Below are 6,000 nucleotides of genomic sequence, written 5' to 3' on the forward strand. Positions count from 1 at the left end.
GCCGCCCGCGCGGCCAAGCCGGTGCCCTTCCGCATCCGCTCCTGCCACCCGCCGCAGGGCAACAGGAGATCAGTGTGTTAACCATTGAGTTAGAGCAACTCTAGCATAGCAGAGGCGTCGGTCGGATCGGCATAATAACTAGCAGTATAGTGATTTTGAGTTGTCATATGGCTGGCCATCAACATAATTTATGGAGCAGCTCGCTCCATAAACAAACCACCTACGTGGGAGGAAAGTTTCAGCATCTCCCTCCTCGCGCCATAGACCTCGCGCCACGGACGGCTTTGAAGCGGGGCGCTGCCCATACATGCATATCAGCACCCCAATTAATCATCGGCGAGTGGGTACCGGTAACCGCTGAGCCATTAATGGCGGCCACCACTCCCCTTGATTTCCAAGGCGGTTGTTTGGATGGCCACACCGCTTCATCCCCGGCTATGAAAGACCGACGACGAAACGTCCGCATCACCCAAGCACTAGCCCCCTTCCCATCTCCTTCTCACCGTCTCCTTTCCCTTCATCTTCTCCTCTTTCGCGCGATAATGTCACCACGCCGGAAGTTTGCCGACTTGCTGTGCTTCATCCCCGGCTATGAAAGCCCGACGACGAAGCGTCCGCATCACCCAAGCACTAGCCCCCTTCCCATCTCCTTCTCACCATCTCCTTTCCCTTCATCTTCTCCTCTTTCGCGCGATAATGTCATCACGCCGGAAGTTTGCCAACTTGCTGAATGCGGCGGTGGAGCGGAACGTCTCATCACAGACACTGCACAACTGCGGTGCAAACTCTCCCCGTGGTAGTCGTTGGTATATCTTCCCGTGAAAAAGACAAATCTGGCGGGAGCGGCGGACCAAGCGCATCTGTGGCACTGATGGCAACCACGGGGGAGCTAGGCTCCTCTTCCGGGTGAAGGAGGAGGATGAGGAAGATGTCCTCAATAACCCAACCGCCCCTCACCTTGGTGAAGGCCACCATCCCCGTTGCGGCCAGCCAGAATCTGAGCCCGAGGATCCGATCCATGTTGTGCTCGAGCTTGATGCCCTTTGAGATCCGGTTTGGATTGCAGAAGGTAGCTGTGCCTTTTCCCCAAGTAGGACCCCTGAGTTATCGAACCCATGAGATGTTGTGCACTATAACAAAGGCTCTGACAAGTTATTGCTAACGAAATAAATTCCAGTTTTCAACCGGACCTTTAACAACCTTTTAGGTGTAAACACTAGTATTAAAACATACATGGCTATGAGGTTTTACTCTCACAACCTTATACTTATCGGTGGGATCTTATCTTGATAATAACATAGCTCAGGAAGACAACTGCTATGATATGCTTGTGACACAATGATGTGGGGGATGTGTCCAAAGTACGTCTTGACCAATGTGTAACATGCATTAAGAGTTAGTTGTCCAACCGATAGCCCTTAACGTATCATGGGGTTACCTCGATTATTATGAATAAATATTCAGACAAACACAATGGACATTTATTGACTACACCTCATTCGTTCCCAAGGAATAACTTTTCGCTACTGTACTAACCCCTTCCCTCACTGCTATTTGGGATAGCATTCCATATACTCCTCGCTCTTTACCTTCTCCTTGATCAATCTATAGGATCCTATGCACCCGAGGGCCTTAGAACAAGAACAAGACAATAGACAAGTGCGTTGCAATTAGACACATACATGACGCTTATTATTCAAAGTCATTCAATGATCCCTTGCACAAATACATCGGACTACAAGGCCTTGTCTCAACCCATTGCCTTATCGAATTACTCACACATGGCGATCGGTTCGCAAGATCAACTCATTGAAGATGACATAAAGATGAATGGTTGATTGATAATATGTATTACAATGATTGTCGGATAGGATACAAGATTACAAGTATGACTAACTTGGAGAGAATTTCTACGGTGATGATGGTGGTGGTGGCTATGGAGATGAGATGGGAAATGACGACGACTAGGGTTGGAAGATTGGTTCTCATTCTCCGTTTCACGAATGGTGCTCTACCTATTGATATTCTGGCGTCAACCCCTTTATATAAGTGGTTAGGTGGACCATCTAGAGCTGACGACAAGTGTTACGAGCGGGGGCGCTCATACCATGCGTTGTCTAGCGTTCTATTGAACCTGGTGCGCCTTCTGTGGACTTGCCCCAATCACCAAACGCCACAATTCCTTGTATATGATGATATCCTTTCAGGTTTAGGCCCTTTTCCTGCAGAAACACATTAAATAAAGGATTTCGTGATCTCTCGCATTCATTAGTCATTTTTGGCAATATCGGAGTGATTTTCTCAAAGATTTCAGGATTATTTGGTTTAAACAAGATTGTGATGATCACAAAAATATTACTCACCAACCACCCCAAGAAACCTTGATTATCCCCGAGCAACAAAGAAAAACTCAATCGTAAGGAACTCAATTGTTTAAACCAAAATAACGAGAAGGTTTTGGTTCACTTTCGATCGCTACGCCTAGATAGCCCTCCACTTCTTCGCATGTAAACATAGTACAATTGTAGTGGTGGCTTAGTTATTATACCAGCGAAGTGAAGCAAAGGTAATTGACAAGTTATTCTTGCTGGTCTGTACAACATAATAAAGTAACATCTATTCTATTTCTTCTAGAAAACACTTGCTTGTCGGGGACACTTCGAAAGAGCTTTTCTTTCTTATGAAATGAAAACATATATTATGGGAGTGAAAGGCATGTAAAAGACAACATGATACCAGAGTAACTCACTAACGCCCACAAGTGTCGCCTCATTAAGGATCACAAACACTTCTTCCAGTCATTGCATGCTGGAACTTCTGTTGTCCAGTGACGGGATTATGCCAAAGAAATGGTGCATGCAAGTAGGGGTTTCATTGTGGCTGAAGTTTGAATACTATGGACCAACTGCTGTCTTTTTCGAGCTCTGCATCAGTATTCGTGTATTTCCACATCCACACACTCTCAAGAGAAAGCCAAATAATATTTACTATAGTGTCACTGATGTCTACTACACAACCTTCTTCTTGTAGACGTTGTTGGGCCTCCAAGTGTAGAGGTTTGTAGGACAGTAGCAAATTTCCCTCAAGTGGATGACCTAAGTTTTATCAATCCATGGGAGGCGTAGGATGAAGATGGTCTCTCTCAAGCAACCCTGCAACCAAATAACAAAGAGTCTCTTGTGTCCCCAACACACCCAATACAATGGTAAATTGTATAGGTGCACTAGTTCGGCGAAGAGATGGTGATACAAGTGCAATATGGATAGTAGATAATGGTTTTTGTAATCTGAAAATATAAAAACAGCAAGGTAACTAATGATAAAAGTGAGCACAAACGGTATTGCAATGTGTTGAAACAAGGCCTAGGGTTCATACTTTCACTAGTGCAAGTCCTCTCAACAATAATAACATAATTGGATCATATAACTATCCCTCAACATGCAACAAAGAGTCACTCCAAAGTCACTAATAGCGGAGAACAAATGAAGAGATTATTTGTAGGATATGAAACCACCTCAAAGTTATTCTTTCCGATCAATCCGTTGGGCTATTCCTATAAGTGTCACAAACAGCCCTAGAGTTTGTAGTAAAATAACACCTTAAGACGCAAATCAACCAAAACCCTAATGTCACCTAGACACTCCAATGTCAGCTCAAGTATCCGTGGGTATGATTATACGATATGCATCACACAATCTCAGATTCATCTATTCAACCAACACAAAGAACTTCAAAGAGTGCCCCAAAGTTTCTACCGGAGAGTCAAGACGAAAACGTGTGCCAACCCCTATGCATAAGTTCACGAGGTCACGGAACTCGCAAGTTGATCACGAAAACATACATCAAGTAGATCACATGATATCCCATTGTCACGACAGATAAGCACGTGCAAGACATACATCAAGTGTTCTCAAATCTTTAAAGACTCAATCCGATAAGACAACTTCAAATGGAAAGCTCAATTCATCACAAGAGAGTAGAGGGGGATAAACATCATAAGATCCAACTATAATAGCAAAGCTCGCGATACATCAAGATCGTACCACCTCAAGAACATGAGAGAGAGAGAGAGAGAGAGATCAAACACATATCTACTGGTACATACCCTCAGCCCCGAGGGAGAACTACTCCCTCCTCGTCATGGAGAGTGCCGTGATGATGAAGATGGTCACCGGAGAGGGATTCCCCCCTCCGACAGGGTGCCAAAACGGGTCTAGATTGGTTTTCGGTGGCTACGGAGGCTTCTGGCAGCGGAACTCCCGATCTATTCTGCTCCTCGATGTTTTTAGGGTATATTGATATATATAGGCGAAAGAAGTCAGTCAGGGGAGCCATGAGGTGCCCATGAGGGTGGGAGGGGGCGCCCAGGGGGGTAGGGCACGCCTCCCTGCCTCGTGGCTTCCTCGAAGCTTCCCTGGCGTCTACTCCAAGTCTCCTGGATTGCTTCCGTTCCAAACATAACTCTCCGGAAGGTTTCATTCCGTTTGGATTCCGTTTGATATTCCTTTTCTTCGAAACACTGAAATAGGCAAGAAAACAACAATTTGGGTTGGGCCTCTGGTTAATAGGTTAGTCCCAAAAATAATATAAAAGTGTAAAATAAAGCCCATTAACATCCAAAATAGATAATATAATAGCATGGAACAATAAAAATTTATAGATACATTGGAGATGTATCAACATCCCCAAGCTTAATTCCTGCTCGTCCTTGAGTAGGTAAATGATAAAAACATAATTTTTGATGCGGAATGCTTTCTAGAATATTCTTAAATGTATTTTTCTCTAGTGTGGCATGAATGTTCAGATCTGAAAGATTCAAGATAAAAGTTTATTGTTGACATGAAAATAGTAATACTCCAAGTATGCTAATCAAGCAATTATGTCTTATCAAAATACCATAGCCAAAGAAAACTTATCCCTACAAAATCATATAGTTTGGCCGTGCTTCATTTTTGTCACACAAAATGCTCTCATCATGCACAACCCCGATGACAAGCCAAGCAATTGTTTCATACTTAGCCTTTTCAAACTCTTTCAACTTTTACACAATATATGAGCGCGAGCCATGGACATAGCACTATGGGTGGAATAGAATATGATGATTGAGGTTATGTGAGAAGACAAAAAGGGAGAAAGTCTCATATTGACGCGGCTAATCAATGGGCTGTGGAGATGCCCATCGATTAATGTCAACGCAAGGAGTAGGGATTGTCATGCAACGGATGCACTAGAGCTATAAATATATGAAAGGTCATCAAAGAAACTAAGTGGGTGTGCATCCAACTTGCTTGCTCACGAAGATCTAGGGCATTTTAGGAAGCCCATCATTGGAGTATACAAGCCAAGTTCTATAATGAAAGATTCCCACTAGTATATGAAAGTGACAACATAGGAGACTCTCTATCATGAAGATCATGGTGCTACTTTGAAGCACAAGTGTGGTAAAAGGATAGTAGCATTGCCCCTTCTCTCCTTTTCTCTCATTTTTATTTTTCTCTCTCTCTTTTTTTGGGCCTTCTCCTTTTTTATGGCTTCTTTTTTCTCCTTTTTCTCTTTTTATTTTTCGTCCGGAGTCTCATCCTGACTCGTGGGGGAATCATAGTCTCCATCACCCTTTCCTCACATGGGACAATGCTCTAATGATGATCATCACACTTTTATTTTCTTACAACTCAAGAATTACAACTCGATACTTAGAACAGAATATGACTCTATGTGAATGCCTTCGGCGGTGTACCGAGATTGCGATGAATCAAGAGTGACATGTATGAAAAAATTATGGACGGTGGCTTTGCCACAAATACGATGTCAACTACATGATCATGCAAAGCAATATGACAATGATGATGCGTGTCATAATAAATGGAACGGTGGAAAGTTGCATGGCAATATATCTCGAAATGACTATGGAAATGCCATAATAGGTAGGTATGGTGGATGTTTTGAGGAAGATATAAGGAGGCTTATGTGTGATAGAGCGTATCATATCACGGGGTTTGG

Source organism: Triticum aestivum, chromosome 4A (genome assembly GCF_018294505.1).
Source record: "Triticum aestivum cultivar Chinese Spring chromosome 4A, IWGSC CS RefSeq v2.1, whole genome shotgun sequence".
Lineage (NCBI taxonomy): Eukaryota > Viridiplantae > Streptophyta > Magnoliopsida > Poales > Poaceae > Triticum > Triticum aestivum.